We start from the raw sequence: 25607 nt of genomic DNA, 5'->3' as shown, positions 1-25607 counted from the left end.
AAAACTCATGGCATCAGATCAAGCATGGGCAAGGAAACCTCCTGCTGATTACCACGTACTGCCCTCCCACAGCTAACGAATCAGTGCTCCTCCGTGTTGAACATCACTTGGAGGAAGCACTGAGGGTGGCAAGGGCGCAAAACGTACTCTGGGTGGTGGACTTCAATGTCCATCACCAAGAGTGGCTCGGTAGCACCACTACTGACCGAGCTGGCCGAGTCCTAATTGACACAGCTGCTAGACCGGGTAGTCTGTCATTTAGGACTCGGTGGTGAGGGAACCAACAAGAGGGTAAAACATACTTGACCTCATCCGCACCAACCTGCCTGCCGGGGATGGATCTGTCCATGACAGTATTGGTAGGAGCGACCACCGCACAGTCATTACGGAGGCGAAGTCCCAATTTCACATCAAGGGTACCCTCCATCATGCTGTGTGGCACTACCACTGTGCTAAATGGGATAGATTTCAAACAGATCAAGCAACTCAAGACTGAGCATCCATGAGGTGCTGTGGGCCATCAGCAGCAGCAGAATTCTACTCGAACACAATATGTAACCTAATGGCCCCGCATATCCCCCACTCTACCATTACCATCAAGCCAGGGGATCAACCCTGGTTCAATGAGGATGGCAGGAGGGCATGCCAGGAGCAGCACCAGGCATACCTAAAAATGAGGTGTCAACCTAGCGAAGCTATAACACAGGACTATTTGCATGCCAAACAGCATAAGCAGCAAGTGATGGACAGAGCTAAACAATCCCACAACCAATGGATCAGATCTAAGCTCTGCAGTCCTGCCACATCCAGTTGTGAATGGTATTGGACAATTAAACAACTCATTGGAGGAGGAGGAGGCTCCACAAATATCCCCATCCTCAATGATGGAGGAACCCAGCACAGCTGTGCAAAAGATGAGGCTGAAGCATTCACAACAATCTTCAGCCAGAAGTGCTGAGTGGATGATCCAGCTCGGTCACCTCCGGAGGTCCCAGGCATCATATATGCCAGTCTTCAGCCAATTCGATTCACTCCACGTGATATCAAGAAATGGCTGAATGCACTGGATACTGAAAAGGCTATGGGCCCTGACAATATTCCTGCAATAGTACTGAAGACTTGTGCTCCAGAACTTGCCACGCCCCTAGCCAAGCTGTTCCAGTACAGCTACAAAACTGGCATCTTCCTAGCTATGTGGAAAATCGCCCAGGTACGTCCTGTACACAAAAAGCAGGACAAATCCAACACGGCCAATTACCGCCCCACCCCATCAGTCTACTCTCAATCATTGGTAATGGAAGGGGTCATCAACAGTGCTATCAAGCGGCACTTGCTTAGCAATAATCTGCTCATTGATGCCCAGTTTGGGTTCCACCAGGGCCACTCAGCTCCTGACCTCATTACAGCCTTGGTTCAAACACGGACAAAAGAACTGAACTCCCAAGATGAGGTGGGAGTGACTGCTCTTGACATCAAGGCAGCATTTGACTGGGTGTGGCATCAAGGAGCCCTAGCAAAACTGGAGTCAATGGGAATCAGTGGGAAAACTCTCCGCTGGTTGGAGTCATACCTAGCACAAAGGAAGATGGTTGTGATTGCTGGAGGTCAGTCAACTCAGCTCCAAGACGTCACTGCAGGAGTTCCTCAAGGTAGTGTCTTAGGCCCAATCATCTTCAACTGCTTCATCAACGACCTTCCTTCCAACATAAGGTCAGAAGTGGGGATGTTCGCTGATGATTGCACAATGTTCAGCACCATTCGCGACCCCTCAGATACTGAAGTCGTCCATGTCCAAATGCAGCAACACCTGGACAATATCCAGGCTTGGGCTGACAAGTGGCAAGTAACATTTGTGCCACACAAGTGTCAGGCAATGACCATCCCCAACAGGAGAGAATGGCATTACCATCACTGAATCCCCCACTATCAACATTCTGGGGGTTACCATTGACCATAAACTGAACTGGTCTAGCCACATAAATGCTGTGGCTACAAGAGCAGGTCAGAGGCTAGAATCTTGCGACGAGTAACCAATCTCCTGACTCCCCAAAGCCTGTACACGATCTACCTGTACACCTGGACAAGTGCAGCTCCCACAACACTCAAGAAGCTGGACATCGTCCAGGACAAAGCAGTCTGCTTGATTGGCACTCCCATCCACAAACATTCACTCCTTCCACCACCGACACACAGTGGCAGCAGTGTGTACCATCTACAATATGCACTGCAGGAATTCACTAAGGCTCCTTAGACAGCACCTTCCAAACTGATGACCACTACCATCTAGAAGGACAAGGGCAGCAAATAGATGGAAACACCGCCACCTGTAGGTTTTCCTCCAAGCCATTCACCATCCTGACTTCGAAATATATCACCGTTCCTTCACTGTTGCTGGGTCAAAATCCTGGAACTTCCTTCCTAACAGTACTGTGGGAGTACCTACATCACATGGAGTGCAGCGGTTCAAGAAGGCAGCTCACCACCACCTTCTCAAGGGCAATTAGGGATGGGTAATAAATGCTGGCTCAGCCAGCGAGGCCCACATCCCATGAATGAATAAAAAAAAAGAATTGCTATTTGACAGATGGGTCAGACACACTAAACGCCAAAATAGTAGAAATGATCGAGTAGTAGTGGAAACTACTTCCAAAGTAGTAAAAGCACACTTTCAGATCAAGCCCTATGAGCAAAAGGCTTTCACTCAGGCATGGAAGCAGGTGTTACGTCTCATTGCTTTTTTGCCTGTCATTTGCTCAGCCCCCTCAAATCTCACTGTTTTCTCACCTTGATGTCATTGGGGAGTTCCACAAAGCCCTTGGAACCCACACGCAGTTAGTTCAAACTCACAGTTTAAACGGGTTTTAATGATCTCTCTACATATAATTGACAATCCGCCTCTCCCACAAGATTTCCTGCACATAGCCGAACATGCTGAAATTAAAGGCGGAAGTCAACAGTTTTACGTCGTCGTCAATTTCATCCTTTTTAATTCATTGCAGAATCCCAAACCAACTCGCTTTTACAGGTTAAAAGCACCCTCCAAGGGTCCAATGAAAGCCTGCAGCAACTTATATTAAAAGAAACAGATCCAGGTTTAATATAAATAGTTAGCAAAATTCTATCTTTCTCCTCCTTTAAGATGCTACTTCAAACTACCTATTTGACCAAGCTTTTGGTCACCTGTCCTAATGTCTTGATGGCTTGGGGTCACGTTTTGTTTGGTCGTACTCTTGTGAAGCACTTTGGGACATGTTACTGTTAATTGCAGTACAAAATGCAAGTTGTTGTCATGTCCTTCACTATTTAACATCAGACAATAAGTGTGAAATCCTGAAAAAATGAAACTTGCCTGTTATTTAATAAAACTTCTTTGATTCTTACATGGGATGTGGACATTGGTGACAAGTCAAGCATTTGTTGCCCATCCCTAATTTCCATTGAATTGAATTTCCCTTGGCTTGTTCAGCCATTTCAGAGGGCAATTAGGAGTTAACCACATTGCTGTAGGCTCAAATTCATATGCAGGCCAGACTAGGTAAGGACGGCAAACTTCCTTCCCTAAAAGGACACTAGTGAACCAGATGGGTTTTTATGATAATTGATAAAAATTTCACAGTCACCATTACTGAAACCAGCTTTCAATCCCAAATTTATTAATTAACTGAATTCATTAATTATTTGATTTTAACTTCCACCAGCTGCCATGTGGATCTGAACCTAGTCCCCAGAACATTAGCCTGGGCCTCTGGATTACTAGCCCAGTGACATTACTACACCACAACCTCCCATTGCATAGTTTATAGCCTAAGCCATTCTCTCATCATTTATTGTTTCGCAAAGTCAAAGCGAACAGAAGTGAATAGTAAATCAATTAACTACAAACTTGCAGAGGAACTAAAAATGGGAAGGGATGCCATATATCTTGTGACTTTAAATGTCTAAATTTGCAGCAAATTAGTCTAGGTTATCCTCTTATCAGAACCACATATGCATGATATTTTTGGAGGCCTATTTTAACAAACTACTTGCATATGAAGCTGATATCATGCATGTATCACAAATCCTCCAACTTCAATGGACATTAGTCATGGTTTTTACATTATAAATAAAACATAGCAAAGTTAAAATCAAAGTAACTCGTTTCTCCAACTCCCATGTCCTCCACTGAATAGCTAATTGACAGGAAATAACTTGGTTACTTAGTTAATTTGGCTGATTATAAAGGTGAAATGATCAAACACTTTATGCAATAGACACAACCGTCCTCTGGTATTGGGGTCAAGGAAAGAAAAAAAAGTGTCGCATGTGTGGGTTATAAATGGATGGGAACTCGGAAATTTTCTTTGATTACCTTTAGCTATGAGTTTACTTTAAGCATAAATCTCCCTTGAGAATTAAATGGTTGATGAAATCGATGGAAAAGGCGATCAGGAGGCAGAGAGGGTTACCTGGGTGAAATTTTGTTTTTAAATATGAAATATACCTTTTTAGCAGTGGCCACAAATAGACAATGGATATCTTGAACACAGCACACTCTGCATATGCAAAGGGCCTAATGCCTGTCTCAACATAATACTATTCTATATGATCATACATGGGCCAAACAGTGGAAGGAGGTAAAAGTGGAGATCTGTAAACAATTCAGAAAATATGCAAGATCAACAGAGCAATAATACTGGATGGTTTTATTTATTCCATGATAGACTAGAATACAGGTAATGCAAGTTGTTAATTGGGAAATGCATCCAAGACAGTGTCCTAGATCAGTGGATTTCTAATCCAAGGACAAAAGAAACATTACTTGATTTCATTCTGGTAAATGGAGTGAGCACAAGAGAAGAAATTGACAACAGTGGCCATAAAGTGTTAGGCTCAATGTAAAAATACAAATGGATAATGCCAAAGTGAGATAAAAGGGTATCGAACCAAATTGACGGGGCAAAAAAATTAGCAAATAGGTCAACAGATCAATGAAAAATCTTCAAATGAGATGCATAGAAAACAAATATACTACTATAAAAGATTAAAAGTTATGAAGTTATTAAACCATTATTCTCTCTCTCTCACCCTTGTAATTTCCCCAGTATACCCAACATTTCTACTCCCTTAAGCACATGAACACAGATTTGAACATCTTAGGCCGACAACTGGTTTAACTGTCGCCAGATCATGCTGGACCACATAAAGCTTATTTATTGATCCTGCTCTGCATCGCAAAAACTGAACAGCAGAGGTTGAAAAGGCATGTATGTGCAGAGAAACAATGGTCACATGAGCACACAAACAAAAGTCAGAATGAGAAAAGTAAAATTATAAATTTGTTAAAACCACTAACTGAAATAAAATGTTACATATCTCCATGTTTGTGCTAATGACATTCTTAGAGGCATTACCTTAGCAGTATTAGTGATCTTGACGCTTTACAAAGAACCTGAACATGTACAGCGGCATTGAAGCAAACCCTAGGCAACTGCAATCTTAATGAATAATGAATTCACTTCTTGAAAGAGAACACCAATGGGCAGTCATTTTTAATTGGCAGAATAACCATAATTCTTGGCACCTATTTTTATTTAATCGTTTTTAAAAAACATATCATGTTGAGGATATTTTGTTAAGCAAATGTGAATCTTTATTCAATGGTTCAACATTTTTCCTGCATTTTCTGTACACTATTTCTATCACGGATGGGAAAGTACTCACATCATTTATTTTGTGTTCCTAGAACAATGTTTTTGCATGTCAGAAGGCAGGCAAGACGATTAGAACATCTTCACAGTAACCAGCAAGTTAATGCAGTATGATAGGGGTCAGCTCCTGTAACAGAAATACAATCATTCTGTCTAAATAGGCTGGAATGCAGTTACACAAGCTGCATTACTTACTACATGAATGCAGGCTGACCGTCACAATAAAGGGTGTGCCATCCAATGAAACAGGTCACGTTTTCTACAGCATGTGTATTCAAATGTTTTTAGCTAAACTAATTTAGAACTTTTAGCAATATTTACTACACCAAATGTTAACTTTCTGCAAAAAAAAGAACAAGTAATGGCATTTTATGTCCTTCCTTAATTAAGCAGCAATGCTCTCTTCAGACCCATAAACCTGAATTAGGATGTAAACGGCATGATTAAAAAAAAGGTAATCATCCCAGATTTTCTTTTCATACAAAAAAAAAATGATGAATTTATTAAAACATATGTCACACTAATAACAGCCTTAGCTCGGTGCTAGCCCTCTCAAGAGTCAGATTGGTGCTGGTGAGGGGAAAATCAAGCCCTACTACAAGCTGTCACTGATACAGTACTGAGAGGGGGGGGGGGGGGGGATGCACTGTTGGCTTGCTGTTGGATGAGGCATTAAACTGCCACGTAGACATAAAAGGTCCAAAGGCACTATGTAAAGAGGAGCAAGGAAGTTTCCTTGGCTAGCACTTATCCCTCAAACATCAATAAAAAAATTAGTTAGTCATCTCTTTGCTGTTTGTGGAACCTTGCTCTGCACAAATTGGCTGCCAGGGTTCCTCACTTCAAAGTACTTAATTGGCTGCAACATGCTTTGAGACTTCCTGAAGTCAAGAAAGATGCTATATAATGCAAGTTTCTTTCTTTCTTAAAATACATGACCTCAAAAGACATGCCTTATGCAACTCTGAACAAGAAAGAAACAGATGAGCATTTAACTTGTCCAGTTGCATAAAAGGAGCCAAGCAAAGGAAGCTAATTCATTAATAAGCCTCAATATTCAAAGTCTCTCTGGAAATTTTTCTCATGTGTACTCATCTCCCTCTTCAACTTGTTGCTTTCCTCCTCTAAAGGCTTAGCAAAAAATTTAGAAACAAAATCAAAGTCACAATTCTAAATCCAATCAAAACGAACTTTCAGTGTTATGACCTGAACGTAAATGTGTAAAAATTTTAACCATTAACTATAACTAAATTAGATGGTCACCAGCTTACATGTTCAACATAAAAATTAATCTAGACAAAATGTTACTAAAGGAGCATATATGCAGCTATTCCAGTTTACTTTAACATTTTGTTTGAAGGAATATTACGCTAGTACTGCAAGGTATCAGCTATTACAACAGGTAAACACAAGCGATTGTAACTGATGTTAGTTTGTATTTCGTACATCAGAGGCGATGAATGAATAAGGAGTATGTCAAAGAAAAGGGTTAAAAGTTAGGTTAAAGCATACTGCATATCACAAATTCCATGTTTAGGCAGTTGTACAAGCAAGAACAGGGTTTAGACTTGAATTACATAAGATAAAGCCATAAAGCAGACTCTGTTGAATCAGTAATTGACCATTTTGAAAAGTTTACTGTATTTTATGGAGTAAAGCATATAAATCTAAATAATGCACATATCTAAATTACAATAAAAGAATTACATAAACTATGAAATTAAAACCCATCTCAAACATCTGAGTCCCTCCTGCCTTTCAAATGTCTTTTATAATGGGAATTAAGAATTATAAAGGTGCTTAGGAAGTTTGCTTAGTTCTATTTACTGGTGCATGTGATACACCAAGCTAAGTAGAGGTAATATAGCTCTGACCTCAGCAAATGTAGGACTACAGTACTGTGTGACAAGCAAAGATCATTACCTAAATTACTTATACAAAAAAATGTGCCCACATAAGTGGATTTTTTTTACACAAGCGTACCAGAATATCACAATTATATAGCCAGCTACCATCAATCAACTAAATGGAATAGGTAACTTATTATGATATGGCAAATAAAAAAACCCTCCAAATCTATCAGCCTTTTCAGCATCTTCCATTGGCTTATTTTACAGTTGAGAAATATAATTCCCTATGGCAAGGGCCAATAGTGTTTGTTAGAAGGGATGAATAAAAGTTTCATCAGACGTGGGTTTTAAGAAGAATTTTAAAAACAAAGGTGGAGAGGCAGTGATTCAGTTAGGAAATTCCAGAACTTAGGGTCATATGTTCGTATTAACAAGGGAGTCAGAGATTATTGATGGTAGGCAGGAATGTGGAACCAGGCCACAATCAGATCAGCCATGGAGCAGGCTCGAGGGGCCAAATGGCCTACTCCTGCTCCTAATCCGTATGTTTGTAGACTGCCAACAGTGTAGCTACCAATGGTGGGACAAAAGCAGCAGTGATACACAAAAGGCCAGAATTGCAGGAATAGGAGTACTTAGGTTGGACAGTATTAGAGATGGGAAGGGACAATTCAATGAAGGGATTTAAACATGAGAATTGTAACCTGGAGGCATTGGGGAATTGGAAGCCAAAGTAGATCAGCAAGCCCAGAGGTGATGGGTAACAGGGCTTGGTGCAGGATAAGATATGGACAGCTTTGATGAAGTGAAGCTTGAGGCAGGTGGAGAACGCGAGGTCAGCTAGGAGTACCGGGAGTCTGCAGATGACAGTTTTAGGAGCAAATGAGTGATATTACAGATGTCAAACTAACAGGCTGGCATTGAAGAGGCAGGGGAACAATCAAAAGGGGTGGTGGAGAGGTAAATCTGAGTGTCACATAAGAAACATAAAAGCAAAACAATTTGAAAATACTATACTTGCCTTGTGATTCATAACACATCAATTCATTTGTATTTAAATTTTTGCACAAACAACTTAATTCAAACAGGACATGAACAAAGTTAAAGCAAGATTAAACTTTGATTCAACTCCTGCAAGTGTGAATGTTGTGGCACCTAGTTTCTTCATTAGGGAAAAAAAATCAAGAGTTGGCACGATGTCAATCTTATTTACATCACAGATTATTGACGACTACCTCAGCATGCAGGAATAGAGCATTACTTTACCTGGAAATGCTGCAATAAGAGCATGTTTGACAAGTCCCAAAATATTGGAAATTTGCTAGTTTAGTAAGCTTTGAGATTCTGCTTACATGGGCTTCTCATATCACAAAATCTTCCTCTAAAAATTAACAAATAATTTAGCCAGAACATTTACCGTAGTCATTTAGAAAACTCTGGATTAACGCTGAAAAATAACTTAAAGCCAGGTATAATCAATTGCAATATTTCAAAGTTAGGCTAATCAAAATAAAGCCAGCTCATATTTAACAGAACTTTAATAAATTGTTGATAGTAATAATTCAGTTACAACACTTATGCTTATCCTCTTAAATGACTTTTGGTATTATTTAATTTTCACATAGTACAAATGCCAACAATAGTTGCTCAAACCCAACTGGCACACACCACTGAAAGAGTTGCAATTTTAAATGATGTACAGGACTTTGGATGCTTGTTCTACCTGATTACAAATTATTTTCTAATAAAAGAAAGCACCAAATTATTCATAAAAGAAGCACTGTAGATTGTACAGGGGTATGCTGCAGTTACTAGCTTAGAATTAGTAGCAGTATTTTTTGTCTGCCAGATGTCTGGATTGTGGAAATTCATTAGCATGTTAAAAAAATCTCCAAGTCAAACTATCGACAAAATCTAGACCCACAAGGGTTTCTGTTTGTTCAACATGGAGTGCACACACGTCTCACAGGGACCAAATCTAATTTACTCAACTCCAAAGAATTTTCAAACTGGTTGGCATGGGTGCAGTGTGTGGATGCAAGCGAAGTTTATTTAGTTAAAACCATGCCAGTTACCAGAGTGACTCCCCACAGTTTGTTCAGCTAGATTACCTTATGTACCTGTTAGGACATTGGCTTTCAGGGGTTTCTGGAGCGGACTGGGAAGACTGCTTGCCTCCAGTTACAGGTATAATCCTCCTGGATTTTTTTTTTTCCGAGTTATCAACAGATTGCATGTAACTCTTTTCGAGTACATTCACAGTTCTTGGTTTTCCAGGAGTGGGACATGAACCCACAACCTTCTGGTTCAAAGGTGAGGGTGCTATGAACTGAGCCACAGCTGACACCTCCCATCTCCTGGATTTTTTAGTGAACAAAATCCCTACCCTAGTCAATTAATCAACAGCACCCTGGAGTACTGCAGACCTGCCAAGTTCAAACATTGTAAAACCAAGACAGCCACATAGGTTTCCATTTATTGAATACCCACTCCACCAAATGCAGATCAGATACAGTTGCACAATTGAAACCAGCAAGCTAGAGGAAGGACATCTATTTGAACCTGGGGAATGCTATGAATTTGCCTAGATAGCTGGACAACTAAAAACACTCTCTGGGGTGCAGGTAATGTGACATGGCACAATAGTTGAGAAGTCAAAAATATGTAATCAAGAGCAAAGAAACACCAAAGTTCTCTAAGTAATTCCTTCTAGCAAACATCATTCCATATCAAAGCTTCCAAATCAGCTACAAGAAAATAGATTATCCTGAGCTCAGTCACAGTCAGCTTGTACTAACTTTAAAAGCAACAATCCAAATGAACTGCAGTGATCGGCATGTTTGCAGTACATTATACACATGATTTAAAATTGTATACTTCCCACCACTTTCCCCATTATAAATTCTTATGTCCATATGACTGGTGGAAACCATCTATATAGATTATGAAGTAATTTACTCTACCTTCAATGGAGGCACTAAAATTCTACCACTAGTGGCAGAAGTTTACACGGTCAGCTTCCAGTATATAGGTGTAACAAATCTAAGATTCGAGATATAAAAAAATAGAATGTATAATTTTAAGATAGGAAATGAATTACATCTGTGTTCCCTGGTCTAATTACCATCCACACTCTAATACTGTTTCACTTGAAGGCTATATTTAGTCCCTAAACTATAATGAACTATATATAAGACTATATTTAGTATTATTTGAAGGGTCATGAGGACTCGAAACGTCAACTGTACTCTTCTCCGCCGATGCTGCCAGACCTGCTGAGTTTTTCCAGGTATTTCTGTTTCTGTTTTTGTTTTAGTCCTGACTTCCCTTGCACAATGACACAGGAGGTTGATTAGTGGCCTACCTTCCATCAAGCCCAAATATTTTCCACAATCTTCCTGTGCGTCCTGGATTATTTATGTATTTCAAAAATTAATGTTTGTGCATGCTGCCAGTCAACTTTTTTCATCATAATTTCTATGTACATATGTATAATGGGAATTGTCTATGCAAACCTGTCATGCTTTAATTATACTCTTGTTGCAGTGGTAGTGTTATAGAACCTTAGCTTACAGCTCAGTTCTCCTCAACCTATGCTGCCAAGTAATTCCTGTATTCCAACCAGCTCTACGACTGTTCACAAATTATCAGTTTGCTCATCTATATAGGAAATGCATGACTTTAAAATGGAGCCTGAATTATACTTGATCAAACTCTTTTCCCCAACTCCACCATCAAAATACTGTATCCAGTCTTAAATCCCATGTGCAGTGCCACAAGAAATTGACTGGTATGTAATTTGTACTTCGCCAATTAAACATTGAAATTTTTCATGGCAATGGAATAGAATAGGATACATACATCTGTACAATGCATAAGTTACATTATAAAACAACAGACACATTTTTATAATAAATACATTTTGATGTTACAAAATTTACTACATTTGCCAGAATTTATCAACACTTCATGCAAGTGAAGCATCTACTTACTAATGACACATGCATTAATCCTTCTCAGTAAACAAAACTGAGCAATATTCTCCGAGGTATGAAAATTAATCTCTCCCATTATGTTCCAAAAGTTGAGAAAATCAACGAGCCATAACCTGTTGCAATCCTCTTTCATTCCCTCTTCCCATCAAGAAAATGACTGATGTACAATGTTAATATTTGCACCAAAAAATAGCACAAGCAAGCTGGATCAGTAGACAACAAAGTGAAGTTCACTTCAAAGTGAATTAATGAAGTTCTTTCTTGATTGTATGTATATAATATATATAGCCCCATGCTTGCGGACTGGTGCTTCTCAAGCTATATATAACCAATGGTGTCTCTCTAAAGGCAAGAGGTGCTTTTGTGTTATGGCTAATTATATCTGTTCCCACATGGTTACTAAATCCACAAGTGGTATCTGTTCACCTAAATTACTGATAATTGAATTTTGAAAATTTGTTACTCTTAACCCTGTGAATGCAGCCAACAAATTGCCTTGTCAGATTACAAGATAGTGCCCCATGTAGTATGATAAAATTTTGTTTGTAGACATCTATTTATTTATTGATGCACTGCTGCAGCAATCAATTGGGAACTAGTTTGTTTGTTTTAATATTAGCAGCCTAGATGATTTCTGACAACTTAACCTATAAGTGGATTGCAAAATGTTTTAAAATCTATTCTTGAATGTAACTTTGAAAGTCCAAAATCCATGTAGCCATGAAATCAGTGCCAGTGTCTAAAGGTTAAGATGATATTCTAGAAAAGTAGGCACACTCATTGCTGTGTGTGCAAAATACAAGCCCTATACTTGAATGATAAGGTCCAAGACAAACCCAATACCTTTCCATGAAATGAGTGGCGGTGGTGATAGCGGCCCACTTTCTTTTAGCAGCCACAAGGAGCAATTCCTGTTCCTACTGGTTTCAAATGCAGGTTAGGTTTATTTTCCAAAACTTACTTTGTTGGTTGACTGCTTTTCTTGAATGCATCTTGCAATGGGGGCCTCAAACAGGCACTGGACCCTCTGTATAAGCAAATAAGGGGTCCAATGCCTGTTTCAAGCATAGAAACTGTTCACAGAATTTATGGCAGGCAACACACATCCAGCTCAGTGTATTACAAGTTTAGAAGTCTGTTTAGTTTCCTAAGTTCTAGGCCAAATGACCCTTCATGTTTCTTTCAGCACAGATAAAAACATGTGGTTTTAACTGTCCAGTTATTGAAGGAGAGCAGAGGAGTTCTCCCTGGTGTCCTGGTCAATGTTTTTCCCTCAGTTATTCATCCTAAAAACATGAGAATCACTGTTCTGCTCTCCTAAGCAAGTAAATTAGCACACCTCTACCCTGAGGCCTCTAATCTACCTGGCAGTTGGTATGTAGAAAATCTGGTGATCTAAATGTACAGGATTACAAAAATAGTATCATGTAGTGCTGATTCTCAACAAGCAAATTTATTAGTTGCAGCATTCCCTATGAGAAACTTGGTCTTAAAAGTGTATGGAGAAGCACAGTAGTATTTCATGTAACTGCAGCAACAGTGACTACATAATCTAGTCTGGCATTTGAAGGAGTGCTGCACACAGATGTGTCACCTTTTGGTTGTGACTTTAAACTAAGGTTCCCTCTTGCCATCATGAGAAAGTTAAGAGTCCACTATCGAAAGAATAGAAGATGATTTCTCTATCAGCCCTAAAACAATTTATCTTACTGTTATTTTTGGGATCTTCTGCTATGCACAAACTGGGTGGCATATTTTCATACATTATAATGCATAATGTATCCTTGGTCACTGGAAAGCCCAACTAATTCATGCTGGTGCTAATGCTCCACTCAAACTTTCTTCCATCATTCCTCATCTAATGCTAGAAGTATAACGCTCTATTTCCTTAAATGCATCCATACTATTCACCTCAACTACTCCCAGCAGGAGTTGCACATTCGCATTGCTCTCAAGTTTTTTCTGAATTCCCTATTTGACTTCTTGGTGACTATCTTATATTGAAGGTCTCTAGTTGTGCTTTTCCCCACAAGTGGAAACACTCTGTCAAAACTTTAAATACCTCTATTATATCACATTTCAGCCTTCTCTTTTTGAGAGAGAAAACACCCATGTTGTTTATCTTTTCCCAACAGGCATAACCTAGCAGTTTTGGTATCACCCTTGTAAATCTTTTCTGCAGCCTCTAATCCTTTTTATAATACTGTATACAATATTCTAAGTGTGGCCTAACCTAGGTTTGATACAAGCGTGGCGTAACCTAGGTTTGATACAAGCGTGGCCTAACCTAGGTTTGATACAAGCGTGGCCTAACCTAGGTTTGATACAAGCGTGGCCTAACCTAGGTTTGATACAAGCGTGGCCTAACCTAGGTTTGATACAAGCGTGGCCTAACCTAGGTTTGATACAAGCGTGGCCTAACCTAGGTTTGATACAAGCGTGGCCTAACCTGGGTTTGATACAAGCGTGGCCTAACCTAGGTTTGATACAAGCGTGGCCTAACCTAGGTTTGATACAAGCGTGGCCTAACCTAGGTTTGATACAAGCGTGGCCTAACCTAGGTTTGATACAAGCGTGGCCTAACCTAGGTTTGATACAAGCGTGGCCTAACCTGGGTTTGATACAAGCGTGGCCTAACTTAGGTTGGATACAAGCGTGGCCTAACCTAGGTTTGATACAAGCGTGGCCTAACCTAGGTTTGATACAAGCTTAGCAATAACTTCTCTATTCTATCCTTCTAGAAATAACTCCTAGTGCTTGGCTTGCTTTCATTATGACCTTATTGACCTATGTTACAACTTTCAACATTTGTCTATTTGTACCCCTAGAACCCCTTGTTCCATTAAAGTTCTTCTTTTCCAAATGACATGTGACCTCCTTATGTTTCTTACCAAAATGTAATACCTCATTGCACGCTCTTCCTTGCTGTTCATGTACTTAGTGTATATCTTTCTTTATTGTAATTTTTTCCTTTGTCTTTATTAATCCATGGTGCCTCATTAGCGTTGAGTTTGTTCCAGCTTTTAGTGGAATATGCTTACAAGATACTGAAAAATTGCTAATCACTTGAATTTCAAAATTTAATTCAACTAATTGATTAATAAAATGGTCAGGGCCTGAATCCAGGTTAACAGAAAGTGAAGAAATGGAAGATCAGGTTTTCTTTTAACTGCAAAAGCTCCGTCTTTTGCTGATTTTAAAATCTTGGAATCCATGACTTCTTCACACAAGTGCCAGCAGTGGTCATTAATACTATTTCACCAAGGCAAGCACGAAAGCTCAGCCCAATGTTGTCCTTATCGGACAATCTTTTGAGGAGGTGTCACTGGGTAATGATTAATATTGGTTGTTTTTTTCTCTTCCCCACCCTTAAACCAACTATGACACTTCTATTGTTTCACAGCTGATATCAGTTAAACTAGTACAGATTATATATCATATCTAGCATCTTGTGGTCTGCAAGACAGCTTCACACCTGGAAACAAAATTTACCAATGGAGCTGCCCATGAAATTTAACACGCAGATTACTACTAGTTTTCAGCATCAGAGAACTTCAACTCCACAGCAAACCGTTTAACCCCATCAATTTAACTTCCAGATTCAAATTTACAATGCTAGGGCCATCTGGCTATTTAGGTAACAGTCAAAACTGATGGTGCACATATTAAACCAGATCTCTTTCTTGTTAAATGTCCTTTTTGCAAAGTTGCATCAAATTACATTCCTGGAGACTGGTTGAAGTATCAAAAATCTAAACTGATAAACCTGCATTCAATCACTTTTTGCAAGCCTGGGCTCAGACCTTAGTTATTTGACAAATTAGGTGAATTAAATTGTTTAGAACTGTACTCGTGAGAAGTTATACAAGTTATGTTATATTAAAAAAAATTTGGCTGAACCAGTCCAGATTAACATTTATCCTTCACGCGAGCAAAGAGTTATAATTGCATCTACCCACCTTGTTCCCATTTCCTTCCAACCCCTTTTCCTCATCTACCAATCTAACCTAATCTCGAATCTTAACAAGTTTTGCCACAATGACTAATCCTGGAATTGAATTCCATAGTCTCATAACTAATTTCCATCATTTTGTCCCTTTGCTCACTACGACAAACAGCATAAGCCAATATCAAGCAACTCAATGGTTAGCAGCTTCAATGCTCTACTCCAAAATATGGAGAATGTTCCTATTGGTTAAAATAACAGAAGATGAAAAATTCATCTTGCTCATAAACAAGTGAATGTTTGCATCTGCGTTTTCATTTTTAGCAGTAGAAGTTATTGATATAAGCCACTTTTGAGCAAGATAGTTTTTTAAAAACGAATCCAAAATTTGGACCACAAATTATTGCTCTTACATAGATATTCAACTCGAGTTAAGATATTTAATATATTTTCTCTGAAGTCTTGGAAGAACATTCTCAGGCCATATGCCAGTGATCTACCCTTCATATGAACATAGTACCCACTCCCCAAAAATCATATGCTCAGGTTGAACTATTTTTGGAGCTAGAGATCATACTGTAGCAATTTTGCCTGGTTCATCAGTATTACACACTATGGCCTAAAAATTATTGTGATCTGGTCTAATTGTATTCTAGTGTATGCTTTATTTTCAGTTCTTTGAGAAACTGATAGCTAAGTGCTTTCATGCTTCTTTCCAAAACAAGGCTTTCAAGCTTCTTGCCCAGTATCTTCAATTCTCATTGAACTGGGTGGAAAATTTCTCTGTCCAGTGAAATTGTAAAGAAGTACTTTAGAAATGAACAGACAACCTTGTTACATGTAGCAGAGCAAATCTTCACGAATGGTTACATTTATAAAGGCTTGCCTAAGGTTTTCAGAATCATGATCATGAACTAGGATGTATATTCCCGCCAACAAAAAATTTGCAAGAGGTTGCTTCCAGCCTACATCTATCCTATTGATCAAAAATATTTATAATTGAAAGCCAAGATATTACAAAATAATTAGCACATTAACATTCTGTAGTTCAATGATGAGTGCTGGAGGGCTTGCCAGGATCAGCAGGCATACCTAAAAATGAGGTGTCAACCTGGTGAAGCTACAACACAGGATTATCTGCATGGCAAACAGCAAGTGATATACTAAGAACTAAGCAATCCCACAACCAACAGATCAGATCTAAGCTCTGCAGTCCTGCTACATCCAGTCATGAATAGTGGTGGACAATTAAACAACTCACTGGAGGAAAAAGCTCCACAAATATCCCCATCCTCAATGATGGAAGAGCCCAGCATATCAGTGCAAAAGATAAGGTTGAAGCATTCACAACAATCTTCAGCCAAACGTGCCGAGTAGATGATCCATCTCCTCTGCATGTTCCCAGCATCACAGATGCCAGTCTTCAGCCAATTCGATTCACTCCACCTGATATAACAAAACGGCTGAAGGCACTGGATACGGCAAAGGCTGAGCCCTGACAATATTCCTGCAATAGTACTGAAGACTTGTGCTCCAGAACTTGCCACACCACTAGCCAAGCTGTTCCAATACAGCTACAACTGGCATCTACCCGACAATGTGGAAAATTGCCCATGTATGTCCTGTACACAAAAAGCAGGACAAATCCAACACCAGCCAATTACCACCCCATCAGTCTACGCCGCATAATCAGTAAAGAGATGGAAGACATTATCGACAGTGCTATCAAGTGGCACTTGCTCAGCAATAACCTTAGCAACAACTGATGTTCAGTTTGGGTTCTGCCAGGGTCACTCACTTCTGATCTCATTACAGCCTTGGTTCAAACATGAACAAAAGAGCTGAATTCCCAAGGTGAGGTGACAGTGATTGCCCTTGACATCAAGTTAGCATTTGATCTAATGCAGCATCAAGAAGCCGTAGCAAAACTGAAGTCAATGGAAATCAGGGGGAAAACTCTGCTGGCTGGTGTCATACTTAGCAGAAAGGAAGATGGTTGTGATTGTAGGAGGTCAATCATCTCAGTTCCAGGACATCACTGCATGAGTTCCTCAGGGGAGTATCCTCGGTCCAACCATCTTCAGCTACTTCATCAATGACCTTCCTTCCACCATAAGGTCAGAAGTGGGGATGTTTGCTGATGATTGCACCATGTTCAGCACCATTCACGACTCCTCAGATACTGAAGCAGTCCATGTCCAAATGCAGCAAGACCTGAACAATATCCAGGATTGGGCTCAAGAACTTGTAATATTTTTCTTCTGGCAATAACCCTGGCATATTTTCTTATGTACTGGAAATCAGGCTGTGATTAGATTAAGATCTAGCGTGATGGCAAGGGTCTAAAGTCAACAGTAAGAAGTGGTTTTGATATGTCAATGAACCAAGTGGAACTTCAATCAGAGTTTTACATAAAACAATAACAGGAGTAGTTTGAATCAAGTTGTTTTAGTTCAAAGGGGGACATATGTAGATTGTAAAAAGGTGTAAGGAAGTGAGGTAAAGATAGGGTAAGTTTGTCTTTACAGGTCTAAAAGCTAAAGTAAAGGACAATTTAATCAATTCTGAGAAGAAAGTATTTCTGAAGAAACTGGTTGAAACAATAGAGATCAAAGGGAAGGAACGCATTTAAGGAAATACCGAAGCCTATGTGAGGAGGTAGCTGCTTAGATTTCCCAGAAAACAGCAAGGTAGCTGAAGACAGTGTGAACAAGGCCCGACTTAAAGAACCAGTTGCTGTCGGCCTCAAAGGACACACCATGGAAAAGGCACTGTATGGTAAAATTACTGGACTTCTATTGGATTTTAAAATCAATAAGGATAGTTGAACAGAAAAGGGAAAGGTTAGCTCTGGGGATAGTTAAGAGTTGGGGAACTGTTTTAAAGCACTGTTTACTGTGTGAAGCCCTTCTTGTGTTTAATTGTAATTTTATTTTCCTTTACTCTTTTAAGAAATGTTTACTATAAAATCATCACAAGTAGTTGAGGAAATCATTTCCTAATTTCAGAACTGTTCCTCATACTATACAAATTGTAAAAACTGTTTTGGCAGCCATTTCAAGTGTCCATCTGGGATTTGAGCAGCTTGGCATTTACCATTTGCTGTGCCATAACAAGCTGACAAGAGGCAAGTAACATTCATGCCACACAAGTGCCATGCAATGACCATCTCCAACAAGAGGGAATCTAACCATCACCCCATGACATTCAATGGCATTACCATTGCCCAATCCCTAACTATCAACATCCTGGGGGCTTACCATTGACAAGAAACTGAACTGGACTTGCCACATAAATACTGTGGCTACAAGAGCAGGTCAGAGGCTAGGAAACCTACGGCAAGTAACTCACCTCTTGACTCCCCAAGGCCTGTCCACCATCTACAAGACACAAGTCAGGAGTGTGCTGGAAAACTCTCCACTTGCTTGGATGAGTGCAGCTCAAACAACATTCAAGAAGCTCAACACCATCCAGGACAAAGCAGCCCGCTTGATTGGCACCCCTTCCACAAACATTCACTTCCTCCACCACCGATGAACAGGGGTAGCAGAGGGTGCCACTTAAAGGGCGCAATGCAGAAACTCAACAAGACTCCTTAGTCAGCAGTTTCCAAACCCACGACTGCTACCATCTAGAAGGACAAAGGCAGCAGAAACATGGGAACACCACTACCTGGAAGTTCGCCTCCAAGCCCTTCACCATCCTGACTTGGAAATATATCGCTATTCCTTCACTGTTGCTGGGTCAAAATCCTGGAACTCCCTCCATAACAGCACTGTGCGTGTACCTACACCACATAGACTGCAGTGACTCAACAAGGCAGCTCACTGCCACCTTCTCGAGGGCAATTAGGGATGGGCAATAAATGTTGGCCCAGTCAACAACACCCACCATCACATAAATTAATTTTTTTAAAAAATTACCCTCCCTCCACAATTGTTAAAACAAAAGTTTTCACTTGTGGTTCCCTGAATTTCACCAGGGCATCTTGCATCTGATGGAACACACCTGTTGTATCGATCTTCTATTGTAACCTGTTAAAATTAAATAATAAATATGCTAGGAACAAAGCCACTTTCTAAACAAATCCGACTTTTACTAGCTATGCCTCACCCTTGCAGATGAAGAGGAAGACAGAATCCCAAGAAATATTATCTAAAGGTTTGACATACCACTGCAAATCAACTGGTGAACCTTCAGTTAGAATTAATATTTCCTACAACTACTTTGGGCTAATTTGTCAGCAAAATCGTATCAAAAGGAAACCAGCACTTTTTCAAGGACAACTCTTTCAGTACTGTAGTGGTAATGGCACTGGACTTGTAATCCTGAGGCCCAGGTTAATGCTTGGGGGATATGGGTTCAAAACACACCACGGCAGCTGGTGGAATTTAAATTCAATTAATAAAAAAAAACTGGAATATAAAGCTAATCTCAGTGATGTGACTGTGACAGCTATCATCAATTGTTGTAAAAACCCATTTGGTTCAATGCCAACATCCCACGAAAGAATAAAGAAAAAATAACTCCTAAAAAAAGGGACAGATGTATAAAAGCAAGGAGGAATGCAATTGGTTAGGGAGAGAGGATACACTTGACACAGTTGGCTTAAGTGGATTGAATGCATCAAAAAATCTTTCGGCCAAACCAATGGTCTGAAGGTTTTGTATTTGTACCTGTAATTTTGGATAATGAGTTGAATCTAGCTAAATAATCAACAAAACCTTGGAATGTCAAAATTTGGCTTTAACAATTAGGATTATATCTGAAAATGTGATAGAATATCTTTATCATAGCAAGCCATTTTCTCTTAAGCTGATACTTATGCAGTAAACAAAAGGGTCAAGGTGAGGAATATGAGCCAAATGACTTGAATGCTATGAAACTTCCCCTACCATTATTTTTCCAAAAAGAAATGTTTGCCTACAGAATTTGGGGAAAAAAGTGTAAAGTTTTTTGAAAAGTGTCCATTTAACTTGGAAAGGGGCAGTGTAAATATGTATTTTAGCTTACCGGTTTAAAGATACAGAAATATCTCAGTTATACTATTTACTTACCACTTGACAAAACTTGCTTTAAATGAAAGCAATTGCTTCCCCCCCACAATTTCTTTTACTGTATAAACATAAATAACTGGCATTTTTTTGTTTTGCAGAACAATGTATTAAATTTACAGTATTTGCAGAAGCTGCAGAAACTAGAAGAAGCTTGTTTATTACTTTCTCAACTCCTTACTTCCCACGGCAGATTTGTTGATTTTTCTGAAGTTGTGTTTGATTCCGGCATTGTGCAGAGAGGGTATTTTCTTCGCAGCTATTTGTACATGTTTTGTACTATTGTAAATTTTCTGTTTGGTTTGAGAAAACTTTGGATATTACAATTCCAAAGAAGCAGGAATAACTACATACACAGACAGTTTGTTCACAGTAGCTAGGACTCATTATTTCCTAACTCATTCATATGGTCATGGAACAATATTGTTCCACAAGACAAGTGAAACTTCAACCGCCATGATAAATTTCTCTCAAAGATTTTTCCACAAGAGCCAAAAATCTCTAAACAAGTCAAATGTGTAACTCGAGCATCATACTACAGATTACATAATCAGTCTGAGACTGAGTTTAGTAAATGTCTCAAACTGTTTTTGTGTTTGTTATAACTATATTAATTAGCTTTTTACACCTGAATAAGGAAAATGGCAATTAAAAGAGTATCAACAATTATACTTACACTGGCTCAGGAAAAGCTATCCAATTAGTTCAATTTCCCTGCCCTTTCCCTATAACCCTGCAAAAGCTTCCTCAAGTACTAATACAATTCCTTTTGAAAAAGTTATTTTGAATCTGCTTCCACCTCCTTTTCAGGCACTGCATTCCACATCATCATAACTTACTGCATAAAAATATTTTCCTCAGCTTGCCTCTGGTTCCTTTGTCAATTACTGTAAATCTCTCTTTTGGTTCTGTACTCTTCTGCCACCTGGTTTACTTTATCAAAACTTTGTGAATATCACCAAATTTCTTTTTAACCTTCTCTGCTTTAAAGAATAAAGCAGTTTCTTAAGTCACTCCACTTAACTGAATTCTTTCATCCCATTAGTTTTCCTAGTATGTCTTCTCTAGTGATAATGATTGTTTTAAGTTCCTCCCTCCCTTTTGGCCCTTTCATTTTCTACTATTCTTGGGGTGCTTTTTGTGACTTCCACCACGAAGAGAGATACAAAATACTTGTTTAACATCTCTGCCATTTCCTTGTTTCCTATTATTGATTCCCCAATCTCATCCTCCAAGGGACCAAAGTTTCTTTAGTTACTCTTTTCCTTTTTATATACTAGTAGATAAATACTTGTTATTTAAGCCAAATTTTTTCTTCACCTACAGGCAAGTACCATTTTGGATGTGCAGTATTTTTGACAGCGATGCAATAAATGCTTGCTGGAGTCAAAAGGCCGTGGGTTCATGTTCCACTCGAGACTTGAGCACAACAGGTTGGCAATTCAGTGAAGTACCGAGGGTGCGCTGCACTGTCGGAGATACCATCTTTCAGATGAGAGGTTAAACCGAGGCCCCATCTGCTCTATCAGGTGGGTGTAAAAGATCTCATGGCACTATTTTGAAGAAGAGCAGGGACGTTATCTCCAGTGTCCAGGCCAATATTTATTCCTCAATCAGCAACACTAAAACATTATCTGGACACTATCATGTTGATGTTTGAGGGAGCTTGCTGTGCACAATTTGGCTGCCACATTACAGCAGTAACTACACTTCAAACTTCCTTCATTGGCTGCAAATACTTTGGAGTGTGCTGGACAGTGTATTATTGTTTTTATTCGGAAGTCAGGAAAACTCATTGCTAGGTTCATAAGAGTATACATTTGAACTCAAACACCCAAAAATACAATTACAAACTTTGCCCTTCCAACAGATTATGTCTGGAAAAAGCATTTTGAGCCATATAACACCACGTCTTGGTTGAATTACTGGTACGTTCGAGCTGTCACCTTACTAGAAGCAAAATGTGCATAATGGTCTACCTGGTAACAAGATAAATTTAGTTAATATTGTAACACAAGAGGTATTCATCATTTAAGAAGGTAAGTTACAAAGCTTCAAGTTACAGAGTCTTCATAGCAGCGGTTTCAAGTTTAAAATATCAAGTTTATACTGCTGTAACTATATATTACTGCTCATGAGTCTCAAATACATTATCGGAAAGGCTATAGCGCGTAATAAGAGAAGGGAAAAGAAAAAAAGGGAGTCAATCAACTGTTATAATGCGTGCAGACTGAAAATAGATTTGATTTCAGGTGACCGCACAGCAACCAACAAGTCTTTAACCAGAAAAGAAAACGCTGCGAGAGTTGACTGTGCACAATGTCAGCTGAAGGAAGTTCTTCGCTATGGTATGTTATATTGATCATTGGAGCACATAAACAGGGCTCTTCAACGAAGAGACATCTACCAGCGCTGTGAACTTTTAGTGACAGAACGCAAGATTAATTATACACCGAGTGGCATGTCTCTCGATACAAGGCATAAAACAGACCGCCTCGCTGAGCGGGGTGAGGCAAAAACTAAAGTGAACTGATGTGTGTGTAATCCCGCACTAGGCGTTTAGAGTACAGTCAAAGGAGGCCTGTCCGCAGGGCTATCCAAGGGCAAACGCTACCGCCCTCTTTATGAAAAAAAAACACACATCCAGCCAAGCAGCGACCAACCTCTCTGGCAAACGTGCCCCAGGAGATGACACTTTGTGCAAACAAACGCTATCTTATCACGTCCACTTCATTTTTCTTCTTGGTACCTGTTTGCTTTCATTCCGGGTTCCTCTGAAGGAAAACGTGCAGCAACCTCCGAATAACATTTTTAAAGGTGCTTTTTTTTTTAGAAAAAAACAGAAAACATGAGCTACCTGTCGCCTCGTCCGCCTCCCGACAAAATCATCCACATCAAATTGTCAAGTGCTTAGAAGGCAGCAACAGCAGTACCACCAAGGCGGAAACGCAACCGCCCCAACGGATTGACAGCAGCATCGTCCTATCGACGCGCGCGATTCAGGCGCTGACGCGGGCCTGTGACGTTTTCGGACCAATAGGAAGGGGGAAGGATTTGTGGGCGGGACTTTTAAGGATGGAGGGGGAGGGGCGGAGAGCGCGCACGGAAGCTGGAAGGCTGCTCGAGCTTCGTCAACCGCCGCCGCTCCGGACTTCAAATCGACGCCGTGATTTTTTCTCTCTCTCCCTTCTCTCTCTTTTCTAAAAAAAAAGTCGACCTGGCGGCAGACATTGACAGTTAGCGTGCCAGAAGCGCCGGATGACTGGCCGTGTCAGAATTATTTACTCACCGCGAAGGGTTCAGAAGCGGAGGCCTGTCCGTCAGCCGCCCCCTCAACACCACCGCAAAACAAACGGCTGAGTGTTCACGGCGCCTGCTCACCACCTCTCGCGAGACTTGATTCAAGTTTCGGACCCGCCTGCAGCAGCCAGCGTTTCCAGGGCTGCAACCTGAGAACCAGCTGCAGCCAACAGCTTGCTAGTACAGTATTCCCTGGCGTATATCCTTAAATCAGTTGCAGCCAGACATCTCTGCCAATGTTTCCTAGGTCGCAGCTTTAAAACTACTTGCCGCCAACAGCTCACCGATATTTCCTGAGCTGCAACCTTAAAACCAGTGGCCGCCAACAGCCTGTCAATGTTTAGAGTCAGGCTGCATCCTTGAATCAGTTCCAGCCAACAAGCATACCAACGTTTCCTTGGCTTGCAGCCTTCAAAATAATTGCAGCCAACAGTTTACCAATATTTTCTGGGCTGCAGCCTTAAAAAGTTTGCAGGAACTAATAACGCTAAAATGGTTATAAAGGGGAAAATAACATTTTGAAATGCAAATAAAATATTTTAAAATGAAAGGCATTTTGATCTGCCATTCTTAAAAAAAAAAGAACTATATATTTATATAAGTTTGTAATCATTGTCACTATAAACATCACTCCAATGGCCTTCAAGTCTTTGTTTTAGTAACTAAACATCACAACTGTTTTATAAACCAGACAACGAGTGAGCAATGTTTCTGTATTTAACATTTTATGACTCATATTTTAAGCAAGATTTGTAGTGCCATAAATGAGCATTGGAGATCAGGACCTTTTAAGTTAGTAATGTCTTTAATATTTTTCTTTGTTTATGCAGCTGGGCCTACCAGATGTTACATATAAATTCTAAGTGTAAACATAAATATGTGAATTTGCTTAATAGAAATTCCACAGGCTCACCACTCTGGGTGAAGAAATTTCTCCTCATCTCAGTCCTAAATGGTCTACCCCGTACCCTCAGACTATGACCCCAGGTTCTGGACTCCCCTACCAGTAGGAACACCCTTCCTGCATCTACCCTGTCTAGTCCTGTTAGAATTTTATAGGTTTCTATGAGATCCCCCTTCATTCTTCTGAACTCCAGCAAATAAAATCCTAACTGACTCAATTGCTCCTCATATGTCAGTCCCGCCACCCCAGGAATCAGTTTGGTAAACCTTCGCTGCACTCCCTCCATAGCAAGAACATTTTTCCTCAGATAAGGAGACCAAAACTGCACACACAACTTCAGGTGTGGTCTCACCAAGGCCCTGTATAATTGCAGCAAGACATCCCTGCTCCTGTACTTGAATCCTCTCGCTATGAAGGCCAACATACCACTTGCTTTATTTACTGCCTGCTGTGCCTGCATGCTTACCTTCAGCGACTGGTATATGAGGACACCCAGGTCTCGTTGCACATTCCCCTCTCTCAATTTATAGCCATTCAGATAATAATCTGCCTTCCTGTTTTTGCTACCAAAATAGATAACCTCACATTTATCCACATTACAGTGTATCTGCCATGCATGTGCCCAATATCCTGAGGAGCTCCTGCAGCAATGTCCTGAGACGGAGACGATTGACCTCCAACAACCATCTTCCTTTGTGCTAGATATGACTCCAAGCAGTGGAGAGTTTTCCCCCTGATTCCCATTGACTCCAGTTTTGCCAGGGCTCCTTGATGCCACACTCTGTCAAATGCTGCCTTGACGTCAAGAGCAGTCACTCTCACCTCACCTTTTGAGTTCAGCTCTTTTGTCCACGTTTGGACCAAGACT

The 25607-nt window shown here is 40.0% G+C and overlaps 1 protein-coding gene across 4 annotated transcripts in view; it reads right to left on the bottom strand.

Moving 5' to 3' along the window:
- The window catches only part of LOC144688457 (oxysterol-binding protein-related protein 2-like), a 73784-nt gene extending 49853 nt beyond the window's left edge, over positions 1-23931 (bottom strand). Inside the window, exons 1-2 of one of the 4 annotated variants that reach the window (XM_078555036.1) lie at positions 23825-23931; positions 5704-5817 (exon numbers count right to left, since the gene is read on the bottom strand). The gene's annotated coding sequence lies outside the window, so the exon portion shown is untranslated. Of the gene's footprint in view, positions 1-5703; positions 5818-23392; positions 23519-23824 lie in introns of those variants that run through there. The other 3 variants (XM_078555037.1, XM_078555038.1, XM_078555039.1) reach the window with 3 other exon arrangements.
- Between the last annotated feature and the right edge of the window lie 1676 nt (positions 23932-25607).

This window comes from Cetorhinus maximus, chromosome 13 (genome assembly GCF_964194155.1).
Source record: "Cetorhinus maximus chromosome 13, sCetMax3.hap1.1, whole genome shotgun sequence".
NCBI lineage: Eukaryota > Metazoa > Chordata > Chondrichthyes > Lamniformes > Cetorhinidae > Cetorhinus > Cetorhinus maximus.
Note: the sequence above shows the minus strand (reverse complement) of the source record. Positions and strands in the feature narration are given on the sequence as shown.